Source organism: Abramis brama (genome assembly GCF_963993115.1).
Source record: "Abramis brama genome assembly, chromosome: 22".
Taxonomy (NCBI): Eukaryota; Metazoa; Chordata; class Actinopteri; order Cypriniformes; family Leuciscidae; genus Abramis; species Abramis brama.
In genome coordinates, this window is record NC_139984.1 from 7,823,581 (window position 1) to 7,837,200 (window position 13,620).

Here is a 13,620-nt window from a genome sequence, read left to right on the forward strand (position 1 = left end):
TTACAACTATGGAATTATTATTATGATTATTAATGGTATTTTGATTGATTATTACAAGCTGGGAAAACGTGAGATAATGATGTCAATGAAATTAACATTAATACACCTGCTGATTTGATCTAATATTTACACATTTGTCCAAGGAAGGTACTCTCATATTACTATTTTCCATAATAATAGCGCTAGGCTTATCTGTTAGAACCATTGACTGTTAATATTTTGGTTAGAACTAGCAGATAGCGCTGGTTATTTATAGATTAGCTAACCACCATGTATGCTAATGACTAATGGCATTATTGATCATCGTTCTGTAACATCAAAATAATATCATTAACATCATCTTTACTGTAACATTACCTTTGTCTTTGTCGCGTTTTTCCTCCTCTTCTTTTCTTTTTTTCCTCCCCTGGGCACCAGATAATTTGGGACGCTTTGACATATTAACTTTTTTTGACGCAATAAAAACGAAAACCGAATGGCGGCCGCGGGTAAAAGAAGTCTGATTGGTGGAAGTGTATATGTGTGATCCCTTCAACTCCCCCCTAGTCACGTTAAAGTAAGAATTTATAAGAGAAATTCAATGCCATTAGAAAAATGTGATCACAAAAAAAAAAAAAAAAGAAAGAAAGTCAATGCCATGTAAATCCCATTATTGCTCCACTCGTTGCAGTGTTAATGAAGTACAATAAAAGCGGAAAGTTCTTTACGCGGCTCTGGCGCCCCCCCTAGGGTATACGGCGCCGGCGCCCTTAGCATTTGCCTATACTGCCTATGCCACGGGCCGGCCCTGTGGACTCCGAAGGTTTCCCGAATATATGGGGAAGCAGTGTCTTTAATAATAGCGTCTTCGAAGAAAGTACGATCCATAATCCCATCAAAGATTGCGATTGCGTCCTGGTCCAATTCTGGATATCGCTCCCCAAACATGAACTTTCAGAGGATGCTTTGGCTTTGGTTTAAACACACGTCTTCCTGTCTTACGAAATGACATGGTGGCAAAGCGATCCAAAGCCACAGTTGTTTCATCCGTAAAAATGACATTGTTAAATTTCTCATTCTCGGCGATCCATTTTTGCACTTGTTCAAGTCGCTTCTCGTTATTTTTATCGCTGATCATGGGGCAGTGATAAGTTTTACCATACCTCCATCCATGTCTTTGCCTGACCCTGCCGATTGAACGCTCACTGATGTCCACTCCTTTGTCACGCCATAGCTGTTTTTTCACAGAGCTTGCCGCCATTTCATCGTTTTGGCTAGTGATGCTCTCTATGGCTGCGACAATGTCCCTAAAACAAAAGCAAAACATGAAAAAAACATTTGACAATGGACACAACAAATATATGTCATAGTAGAGTTTGTGATAGCGCCGAGAGGTAACTTACTGATTAATGTTGAGAGGTTTGCGTTTGGTGGTTGTTTGTTCTTTGTAATGTCTTCTGATGGTGCTCAGTGTTGCGTATACACCAACAGAATTCAGATGGCGGTTTATTTCCCGAGTTGATTTTCCAGCAGATCTCATCACCCTGATGTCTTCGGAATGAAGCTTACTTATCTTGGTCATTTTGAAATGTCTTCACTGTACATGTGGAAGGACTGTATTTATCTACATAGATCTCGCGGTGTCAGTGGGGGCGTGGAATGTAAGTGAGAATGGAATGTGAATAATCTAGATTCATGTGATGGTCCATTAACAACTCATCAAGTTTTACGCGTTTATTCAATGTAAACAAGTCTTACTTATTATTTTAAATACAATCAACAATAGTTACAATGGAGATTAGCCTCCAGGATGAACCAACTCTAATGGACCAATTTGAACGGGGGCACGTTCGAGTTTAAAACGTTATGCAATGTTTTGTCGGGGCTGAACGCAGCCCAGATGTTTAAATCAATTTGAACTCTAATCAGACACGCCTGAAGCAACATTAACTAATTAAGAACTGATTCATACGTATAATTAAGCTTTTATTTAAAAAAAAAAAAACAGCAAAGCACTTTACTCCAAATACTCTACAACACACAAAAGTTGTAAAAAAAATTTACAGCATGGCGTTTTAAAAAAAGAGGAAAACTTAATCTCTTCTTTCGGAGAAGTTCATTAATTCTGTCTCTTATAAGCTTCCAGTCACGCGGTGTGGGGTGGAATTTCCTAGCAACAGCATCAGAAATGGCTTGACGTAGATTCCAAGGCAGAGCGTTTTTTCCCTTCGAACCATCATAATTCACGGAACCTACCCAGTCCTGATAAATGGTAAGGGGAATTAACCTTTTAAACAAACCAGCAGCGAATCGATCTGCTTTAGGTGTACCGTCTGATCCTGCTGAATCCACATAAAGTTGTTTCTCGACCTCCAGGGACACGTGATTTAAAGTCACATCATGTAGAATCACTCCCATGAGAGACCGTCGAACAGGTTTATGAGACTGAAAATATGAAGAGGTTCTTGGTGTTTCAGGCAATCTCAAACAAAATGATGACATTGCTGAAGGACAATGCTGTGATGTGCTGGACAGAGGAGAAAACGATGGATATTCTTGAACAGGTGAATAATTGTAATCAAGCATCGAATTTGTTGACAGTTGGTGGTTTAAGTAAGCTGAGTCCCCCGTTATATCTGCAGGACAAGTGCGGTCGATAAACGGTGTAGAAGCGGCCAATGGGAACCCTAAATCGTCATTGTCCAAATGTCCGCTGGTTGAAATAAAGTCCCCATGACCAGACGGATGGATAAGGATTGACTGTTGTCATTCGCTCTGAGTTCAACCCGGGGTTGGAGGAACATTAACCGGAATGTCCATAGCTGTAGATTGATCAGCGGTCGGCGGATGAGACGGGTGAGACCTCTCATTCAAACGTGCCTCCAACAAACCAACTTTTGCCTCCAAATCCAGAAGCCTTCGAGTCAAGGCTGAAAGCTGTTCTTTTGAGATGCTGACAGCAGGGCTTCGGCGATGCATCAGTGCAGCCTGTAAACCAGCAGGAAAAAAAATTATAACTTTATCAAACGGAGATGTGGGCTATATACGATTGCTCGAAACAGTTACAATAAATATCAATTACATACCGATTTCTTTTTTACTAGTCGAGTTTTTTTGTGTTGAGGATTGACAAGGGTTGTTCTCCTTTCCAGAATTCTGTAGAGAAATGCACAGTATGGTTAAGACACAAGTACAACACAAACTGAAAGTACAATAGGCCTACAGCAAGTCAAAATTGGTTAATATTAAAAGAAACACACAAATACAAAAAACTGATTTCTTACCTTTTGTTTATTGGTAGCTTTCTTTGCGGCAGCCTTCTTGGGGTAAAATGCCTTTGCCTCCATGTTTGTTGAAACAACTACGAATACCTACAGTGAGTGGTTTCATTTATTTTATAGTTTATGACCACCCCTCCAACAAAATGGTGTGAATGTACTTCATTTAGAAAAAATAACAATTAAAGAGACTGTAAATTGGTTATGACCTGACAACTGACTTTATGCACAGCTGCACTACTTCCTGAACTTAAGCCAGCTCCTTTATTTCCTGTCTTAAAATTTTTGGACAAACTGATTAATCCAGGTGTGTCTGATTATTGTTGCTATGACTACTGAGGTCAGGCACACCTGGATTAATCAGTTTGTCAAATAATGTAAGACAGGAAATAAAGGAGCTGGCTTAAGTTCAGGAAGTAGTGCAGTTGTGCATAAAGTCAACTGACATAGTGTGAATGTTAGAAAAAATTAACAATTTAAGAGACTGTAAATGGGTATAACCCGACAATCACCGGACATTTCAATGGACGACCACTTATCATTCAAAATGTTAGTTTTCAGGACAATTATGTTAGGACAACCAAAGGCCATTCAAACAGTTTTTAATCCAAATGGATTTAAATGCAAAATTTAAGTTTTTAGATTTCGTTTTTTTTTCGTTTTAATTGGTTGTGACTGGTGGTTAAGTGAACTATACTGTAGGCCTACTTGAGTAGACAGATTTCTAAAAGACATTTAAATTGTTAGTTTTATCTTATTTGTCATTGCTCTTTTTCCACTTAATGTTGTTATGTTATGGATGAGTTAAATTTATTTACAGCACATGCTGTTTTATTGATCATTGGAAACTCTGCTGTTTGCTTGCACTTATGCTTAGTACAATATCTTTGCTTCTGACAAGTTTCTGTAATAAATCCGTAAATCAATCACAAAATGTGTTGACGTGTTGGCGAATAAAATTTTAAATTGTCAGTTTAAAAAAAGCAGAAACTTGTATAAAACCCGCTTCAATTACAGTTAACAATATCTGAACTGTGCTCTTTTGCATACTTCTAATTTCCTCATGCACTTTGTCTTGTATTTCTGCAATAGATTAATTGATCTGGCCATATTAATTAATTTGCCATAATTTTTTTCATAACTTTTTATCTCTTTAAAATATTGCTACTTTTAGAAAAAATGATTATTGAAATGAAATTATTATGAACAAACAATGAAACTGTGTCAAAATTCGACAACACAAAGAATTATCAAAAGGCGATATAACGCACATCTCCGGTTAAATTAATTATATAAAAAACAGGGAACATTTTGTAAAAGCAAAACTGAACAAAATGCGTAATTAAAATAATTGTATTATGTTTTACCAAATATTTAATACCACTTCCCCATAATGATGTAATTCATTTTTAAAATCAATCAGATACCTCTTATCTGGTCATTTTTATTTTATTTTAGAAGTCATAACTGTTGTTCACCCTTTATATGGATTTTGTGAATATGAATATTTAAAAGATTTACAAACTGTCGGCAAGACCTCAAGCCAAACCCGGACATTCTGAGACTAACGTGGAAAAATCTTTATGCTTAATGCATTAAGATAGTTCAATTAAAATATTTATTAAAAATGTAATGGCAATCAGATGCGCCCAAAATATAAATGCAACGTGTTGTGCTGCAACATTACCTCACAAGAAATATCTGCACAAGAACAATCACACAAGAAATATCTGCACGAATTAAGAATCTGGGTAAGTCGCATTATTTAAGCCTTTCATTATGTTAGGATAGAAAAAATGTTGCACTTAGTATAAATGCGCATTGCATGCACAATCATCTTAATAGTTGTACAAAAAAGTTATGCGCTGGCAAGAACGTCACTTTGCTGTTTTAATAAAAGCAATGTTAAATATTCTGCATGCACTCATCTCCTGGAAACCACAGCAATGACAAAGCATATAAAAAATTCGTAAACGTTGTCCAATACCCCTTCTTGTCTTAAGACAACTTTGATGAACCTTTTGGATTTACAAATATTTTCAAATGTCTGTATTATACAGTACTGTAAATATTTGTGTCTATTACTATTTATAATTTATATTTTATTGTGGATGCTTTCTCACAATCATGATGTAATGTGAAGTAAAATAAAAAAATTTAATGTAAAGTAATAATCTATAAACATCAAGCGGCAACCTCCCCGTCTCTCTCTTGAAACCAACACGGAAGTGAGTTAAACTGCAATTCGTTGACTGGCCGCTTGAGGCTGATGTCAAAAGTGAGTCAAATCTGTATCTCCCCCATGTTAAAATGCCAAATTTTACAGCAGAAAAAAACGTGTTTAAAGCCTGGTGTCTGTATGTGGCTTTGGTCTATACAGCTATTTTTGCCCTTCATGACAACTGTGAGGGGGGTGAATTTTTTTATAACTCATCCGTTTAGTTGATTAATATTTAAAGTTCTGCATAATTAAGGGTGTGGCCACTTGAGTGACAGGTGGGTTGTCGCTGATGTCAATGCTAGCCGCTTGTCTGTTGTTACGTTACTAGCCGTCACTTCACCTCAGCAAATGTTAGCTGCTGAACTTGCCATCTCTGCCGTGTTTTGTGCTTTTTTTTTCGGGATTATTTCATACAATTGAATACACCCATTAAGTAACGTTAACTTCGCCCAAGGCTTAGGATTGTTGTCGTCGAGTATCGTTCGAGAGAACAACCAGCGCTGTAACGTTATTTCAGTTTTCCTCTGTGAACATGCACTAATGGATGTCTGACAATTTCGTTGCTTTTTGGAGTTTTCAGATTTAAAAACGTCAATAAAGGCTCGTTCGTTCTGCTCTCACGGAATAATATGCTTATGTACCGTCAGATGAAATCATGCAGGCGTCGGCGCTTTCTCCATCCATGCTATAAATGCACATCCATGAATGAGCGCGGATTTTCTAGCGCATTTACTTGAACTTCATAGGCAATATATATCTATAACCCATTTGAGAGGCGGCCAAAATCAGAATTTAAAATGGACTGAATAAGCTCTCTACGAACTTGACGAGCGATGCCGTGCTGACGGACCATAAGAAAGAGTGACTGAAATGTGCACATAAATCACTGTCACACACACACTCTCAGAGTAATATTAAGTTACTGCATAATACATTTTCAACTAACATTAGCAGAATAGTACAGAATCACAATACACAGTCTCACTTGTAGCCATGTCTTTTAAATATTATAATATAATATTTCGAAGGGCAAAAACAGGAACTTTTAATTGGCTTTACATCATCAGCTAACTCGATCACGTCGAGCCATAGATATAAACAGTGTTTATAGATATATCATAGATATAAAACAGTGTTTATATCTATGACGTCGAGCTAGGTGATTTCGGCTCCTCAGCTCCACTCACGCCCCGCCTGTTTGCCTATTTTCTGTTATCCGGGAGTGACGCGAGGCCAAGATGGCGACGGCCGGCTCCGCCTACTTTAGGCTTCAAAAATGCTCTTCAGAAACCTACGGTGACGTCACGGACACTACGTCCATATTTTTTTACAGTCTATGATAAACATATTATACAATCTTAAAAAACTTTGAGTGTTGTAAGAGAAATCTTGTAAGGCTTTGAGTGTGTTGTTTTTTATGCGCCATCTGGTGGATATTCTGTGAAGCGAAACACATTGTGGGAATTTGTAAGTAGGCCCCCCGAAAGCACTTGCAGAATTCTGCGAGACAAATTGCCACATCTGTATGCCCTGCAGCCTGAGCGGGGCTAGAGCTGCATCTATGCAATTCATGAACGTGCGGGTTGATAGAGCTAGACCAAACGGAAGAACCCGATACTGGTAGGCTTTGCCCCCAAAAGCGAACCTTAGGAACTTCCTGTGTTGTGGAAGGATGGAGACATGGAAGTATGCATCTTTCAGATCTATTGTGACAAACCAGTCCTCGGATCTGATTTGAGTCACAATCTGCTTCAACGTCAACATCCTGAACTTCAATTTCTTGACTGAATGATTCAGAAGACGAAGATCTAAAATGGGACGCAACCCCCCATCCTTTTTTGGAACAATGAAATACCGGCTGTAGAACACTGAATCTCTGTTGGCCGGCGGAACCGGCTCTATAGCTTCCTTTGCTAAGAGTGCTTCCACTTCTTGTTCCATCACCAGAGCCTGCTCTGTATGTAATACTGTGAGTAACACCCCGTTGTAGCGTGGTGGACGAGAACCAAACTGGATTCTGTACCCCTTTTCTACTATGTGCAGGACCCATTGAGATATATTTGACATATATAGTCTTCCACTCTGACAGATAATCTACTAAGGGAACCAGCCTCTCGAGGCTGGCCTCTGGTATAATAGGAGCTATCACTTCGGTGACCTGGAACATACTGGCAGGAATTAACCGAACTGACTGACTTTCAACCCTCTTCAGAGGCACAGAAGGTGGGGGGGTTGGCAGAACGGCCTCCTGAGGGCACCGGGATGGCGCAGACACCGTATAATGAGGTGAACACTGCTCCAGCCCGGAGGGGGCTGCCCTCAGAAGTCTGACGCCATTGGCATCAGGACCTCTTCTTTGCCGAAGCCTTCTTCGCCAACAGAACGGTCCTCAGATCGGTCTGCTGCTTAGAAGACTTCGGCTGAGAGTCTCGTCCCGCACCCCACGGCTTTTGCGGGGGGGCACGAGAAGCAACACTCTCCTTCTGCTCACGCCCAGCAGCCCCAGAGTCCTGGGGAGGTACCATTTGAACGCCTCCGCTTGCTTTTTCGCTTCTTGAAATCTGTCTACCACGGTGTTAACTGCTTCACCGAATAGACCACTAGGTGAAAACGGGACATCCAACAGAAAATATTTATCTTTGTCTTTGATATCTGATAAATTCAACCAAAGATGTCTCTCTGCAGCCACATTAGCTGCCATCGACCGCCCAATAGCACGAACGGTCTCTTTAGTGGCTCGAAGAGACAGATCGGTGGCCCGACGCAGTTTTTGAACTATGTCAGGCTCCGCCCCCTTTCCAGTCTCGAGGTCCCTCAGCAGGTCAGCCTCAGTGCCGCTGCTAGCCATTTTGGTGCCCTAAGCATAATTCCTTTATGATGCCCCCCACCCCAACCCCGAGAAAAAAAAAAGTTTGTTTTTGCCAGTTTAACTTTTTATTACCAAACATATAACTCAATACCAATAACACAATAGCAGCTTCACAGTATAAAACTTAAGAACACTAAAAAGAGAAAGTAAAATCTTCACAGCTTTGCTGACTTTGTAAACCTATGTAGAATAGCCAACACAAACTACACATTGGAAAGTGCAAGCTTTTCTTCAGTAAACAGAATAGCAAAATAAAAAAATTATTTAAGAGGGAGGTTTTGGCATTGTCAATGAGCCTGACAGCAATGTCAAGCTGCATTGAACTAGTCTGCAGAAGCTTGTTTACTTGGTTAGTGGTCGTAAGAATTTCACACCAGACAACAGAACAGATCAGAAATCTAAAAGATGTCACCTCTTCTGCCAGGGCTTGAGCCTCTATATTTGCGACTGAGTCATTGACAGTTTGCCTAGCCTCGATGAGCGCATTTCTGATTTCTTTAATTTGGCTTCTGGCAGCTGTGACACTCTTAAGCCTGCTCTCACACCTCACATTACTCCATGATTTCACAGTCAGGTTGACGTGTTTTTTCAAGATGCTCCATCGCTGTGTAGCTCCTGAGAAGAAACAAAATAGCTTCTGCAAATAGCCAAAATAGCCAGTGGCATTCCTGGATGACTTAGCAGCATCAGCTATGACAAGATTAATTGAATGAACTGCGCAAGGAACAAACAGCGCCCTCGAATTAAATTGTAGCAGTCGGACCTGAACTCCTTGCTTTTTCCCCTTCATGTTTGCTCCATTGTTGTAGGCCTGTCTGCGGCAATTATCAAACGGAATGTCGAGTTCCTTCAACTTCTCTAGAAGGACAGTAGACAGGTTCAGGCCAGTTGTTTCAACCACCTCCATATACCCAAGGAAATACTCCTTGATATTTGGCTTTGGCACCAAATCAACAATTCGCACGATGAAGGACATTTGATCCTTGTGGCTTATATCAAATGTACAGTCAAGAATAATGGAGAAATATTTCGCTTCCTGAATCTGTGTGGATTGTTTGTAATGTTTTGGTGGAGATGATCTGGATCAGTTCATTTTGTGTCTGCTGTCCAAGATAATGCGTTCGGGAGCTTTCATCGGTTATCTTGGTCAGGTGGTTCTCCATCACGGGATCAAAACTGCCTAAAAGCTCCACTTCTTTTAAGAAGTTGCCATTGTCTGGCTCATACAGACACTGTGAAGACCCTCTAAATGACAAATTCCTTGAGGCAAGAGATAGGGTTATTTTAAGTAAGCGTTTGAGAACATCTCGCCACCTTCTTTTTTCTGCCTCCAGCAATGTCAGTGCCTGGTGGTCTATTGTCATATTTGTCTGTAAACGCATGTCCAGTTCTCTCCATTTAAACATGCACTGGGCATGGTCTGAGCTACATTCATGACTCCTCAAACTACTGTTTATGTTGGACCAGTCACTGTGGCCCTCTGCAGTCAGCTTTATAGCTTTCAAACTGAAAAGCTTACACGCAAAACAGAACACAGCATTGTTCTGTTGCGAGTAAACAAGCCAGCTTCTCATGATTTTCTCTCCATTTGAGAGCGTTTTGAATTGTAGGCTACTATGAAACGCCCTGCCATCTAGTCCCTTTGGAAAATTAAAATCTGATGGGACTTCAGATGGGCCTCTTCGTACTATTTCAACACGATCCGCGTCTAAAACCTGTGACGGCCAAAAAGCAGGATCAGCTGGAGGGGGCACACAGGTCTCTACATTGTCACCTGCTGATGGACTCTCAATGACAGGACTTGTGCTTTCAGAGGTGGTGGTTATCTGCTGTGTATCTGTCCCTAAACTGCTGGATGAGGGTGGTTGATCAGGGCTTGGTCCTATTGTGGAGTCTACAGACCTGCTGGCCGGCTGGGGTTGATGTGTGCCTGAACTGCTTGTACATGGCTGCTCCTGCTCGTCATCTGTATCTTCCTCTTGGCCTTGTGCTCCTCCTCGTACGTATCTCAGCACTGCCCCTGCAATCATTTAGAAATACGAAGAAAAAGGATCAGTATAGAAAGAGACAAAATATTCAAACAAAGAATCTTATACCAGAAAAAAATTATAATTATAATTAATTAGAAGGATTAAACATGGACTTACCTGCAAGTGATGCACAGGCATCATCTCGTAGTTTCTTCTTCTTTCATTTCTCAGATCCTGACTCCTGCTGTCTTTTCGGGGCCATTTCCCAAAAAGACTTTCTAGACTAGAGCCATTAAATTATCTTGTTCCCCCTTTTTTGTTACATATACATGGCTAAAATGTGCCTAATAATACTTCTATAGGCTAATGCAATAATATTGGCATTATATATATATTTTTTTTTTTCATTAGGCTATTTTTGGTGCCCCAACTGGCGTTTCTTCTTCCCCCGTTTCGATGCAGGGAACGCTCGACTGAACACCCTCCTCAAAGAGTGACTCGAAGCGGCAGCCTCTCACAATGCTCACATTCACCCTCCTCGAAGGCTGACAGAGCATGCTCCGCTCCCAAACACATCATGTTCGTGTGTACCCCACCCGTGAGATAACGAGGGCAGAGAGAAGCACACAACTTGAATGATTGTTAGGACGCCATGATAAATAGATTGAAGCTGTATAGTTTTCGTGACAGACAACAATAAATATAAATACAATAAATAAATAAATAACAATAAACAGACAGTTTGACATAGAGCGCTTGCTGAGGCACAGAAGCTAGCGCGGTCGTAATCCGGATGTGCTTTTATCCTTTCCTGGTCATGACGTCACCCGCCCGTGACGTTCATTCTCGCCATAGGACTAGTTGACACGTGCTTCAGACGCAATCACTCAGGAACGTTCCCAAAGCGCCTTTGACACATCTCGAGTTCCCTCGAAAAGGGAACAACGTTAATCCAACTCCATCTGTAGTTGTGGAACTTTCCACACTCCGGGCATTCAAAGCAGATGTCACCGGCGCGGCTCTCCCGCCGGTGCCCACATCCAAGGCCTCCATCGACACTGCTGCCGACTCCTTCTAGTGTGAACCTACCGCACAAATTCCCGAGTGTACATTTTGCATAAGTATCGGTTTCCTCTGAAGAAGCCCTTCCTTCTACCACTGACAGCACAACGATACTGTGTCATGTATTACAACACATTCAAGTGCTGTGGGTTTATCCACATTAGTCAGGTAACATTTTAAAATATATGTGACCTGATCCAGCAAAATGAGTCACAGTGACCCAAATTTCAAAATTGAGAAAAGAGGAGACCATACGCTTTCAAATGATATCCTAGTCAAAGTCATACCTTGAATGGTTGTAAAGATATACACATTTGAATTATGGTCGTCTGTCCTCTTTTTCCAATTGAAAACCTGAGAAAATCGCTTTTAAATTTTTTTGCCCATTTTTTGTTTATATCTTTCAAAATCCATTGCATTTAAAGGGATAAACTATTTATTGTACAGCTTAATTTGACCAAAGACATTAATATATGCCATTAAACCAGGCTGAAGCTCAAATTATTTAAAAGTTTATTTTAATAAATAATTTAAAAGGCACTTTTACAAACATTTACTAAAATCAGAAAGACTGAACAGAGGTGCTACAGTTTTCCTTGAGAGAGGGTCTCTCTCTCTCTCTCTCTCTCTGTGTGTGTGTGTGTGTGTGTGTGTGTGTGTGTGTGTGTCTGTGTGTGTGAGAGAGAGAAAGTGAGAGAGGCAAGGAAACAGAGAACAAATAATGTTAGCCTATGCAATCATATCTTTGTGTAGGCTAGTTGACAATAACAGTGTAACAAATTCATAACGGAGATACCAACAGTTAAATATTGGGTTAAAATAAATCAAACACATTGTAATCGATTCTCCTAGCAGATAAATACACTCACAGAATAATTGCACTCACTTACATCACATCCATACACGATAAATACCACAGGACTTTCGCTGTTGCTGTCATCAGAGGATGACAGTTCTCCAGATCCAAAAAAATCACTGACTAGCCTTAGCCACTCTTGATGACAGCAGCAGAGCAGTCTAGTGAGTTCAACGCTTTTGGCGACTTTTTGGCGACTTTGCTCTCTTTTGACAGCGACATTTCTCAAATTTAATAATATTTAATCTTTCTGAGGAGATCTGCTAAGTTAGCTTGTTTACACATAGCGCTACGAGTCTGACAAGTCGAAACGGATCTTCCCATTGACAAATGATCAGCGTTTGTGTACATTTCTAAGCTTTTTGATTGGTTCTATACAACGTGAAACACCATATTTGGAGAGCAGAGACGTTTGAGGGGATTCCCGGGAAATGCTCAGAGGTGATGAGAGGAGTTGAGAAAAGCAATATTCATTTCCAGCGAATTTAGTAAAACTTTGTCAACTTTAATAGTCATTTAAATACCTTTACTCAATTATCTGGACTACGAAACTTTAGGAGATTATTTTTGAAAGTCTGTTCTTTGAAATTTAGCAAAAAAAATAATATATTTTTTAAATCTATTATTTCATTGTTTTTCCATATAATCGGCCCATATCTTAAAATGGAACGTTGCGACTTCCGACTCATTTCGCCAGATCGGGTCACATATAATATTTTTGCTTAAGCAAAAACAATTCTAAAAGCTGCAAGCAGCGATGAAAAGGGCCCTCGCACCCCTGCCGCCGCCACCCGGAAGAGGATCAGATCAAAACTGTAGGAGGAGTTTGTTAAAGTACAACATCAGGAAATGGCAAAAACTGCCCAAAATCTGAGAGGAAGTTCAAAATAGCTGACTTCCTGTTGTGTTTAGGGCTATGCTCCAAGAGACTTTTTTGTAGGTATTGGGTCATTACATGTATGTACCAAATTTCATACCTGTACGTGAAACCAGGAGCCGGGGCAAAATGTGGGGGCAATAATTTACCGAATTTGCCCTCCCCAATTTTGAAAACCATATCACACGTAAATTTTCACCACTTCTGAAGCGTGTGCAAAGTTTCATGAGTTTTCGAGCACGTTAAGGCCCTCTAAAAAGCGATTCACTTTGGAGAAGAAGAAGAAGAAGAAGAAGAAGAAAATTTTGGTGATGTCAGCATGAGGGATGGAGGAAGAGGGCAAGAAATGTAGATTAGGATTGCTTAGGTGAGACTTGCGTCTCAAATGATGGTGCTAGTTTCACAAGAGAGAGTTCAAATTTAATTTCCCAAATTTAAGTGTTAATTTCCAAAAAAGGTCCTTTGTCCACTCAGGGAGTGGTCGTTCCTCAAGTAGACTGCCTGGCAT

At 40.2% G+C, this 13,620-nt stretch overlaps 1 pseudogene across 1 annotated transcript; it reads right to left on the bottom strand.

Annotated features, from left to right (window-relative positions):
- Window positions 1-334: 334 nt before the first annotated feature.
- On the bottom strand, window positions 335-1,561 carry LOC311073154 (annotated as a pseudogene). The gene is made up of 2 exons: window positions 1,383-1,561; window positions 335-1,286 (listed from the first exon to the last, which is right to left on the bottom strand). The product of its transcript is annotated as an uncharacterized misc_RNA (transcript).
- Between the last annotated feature and the right edge of the window lie 12,059 nt (window positions 1,562-13,620).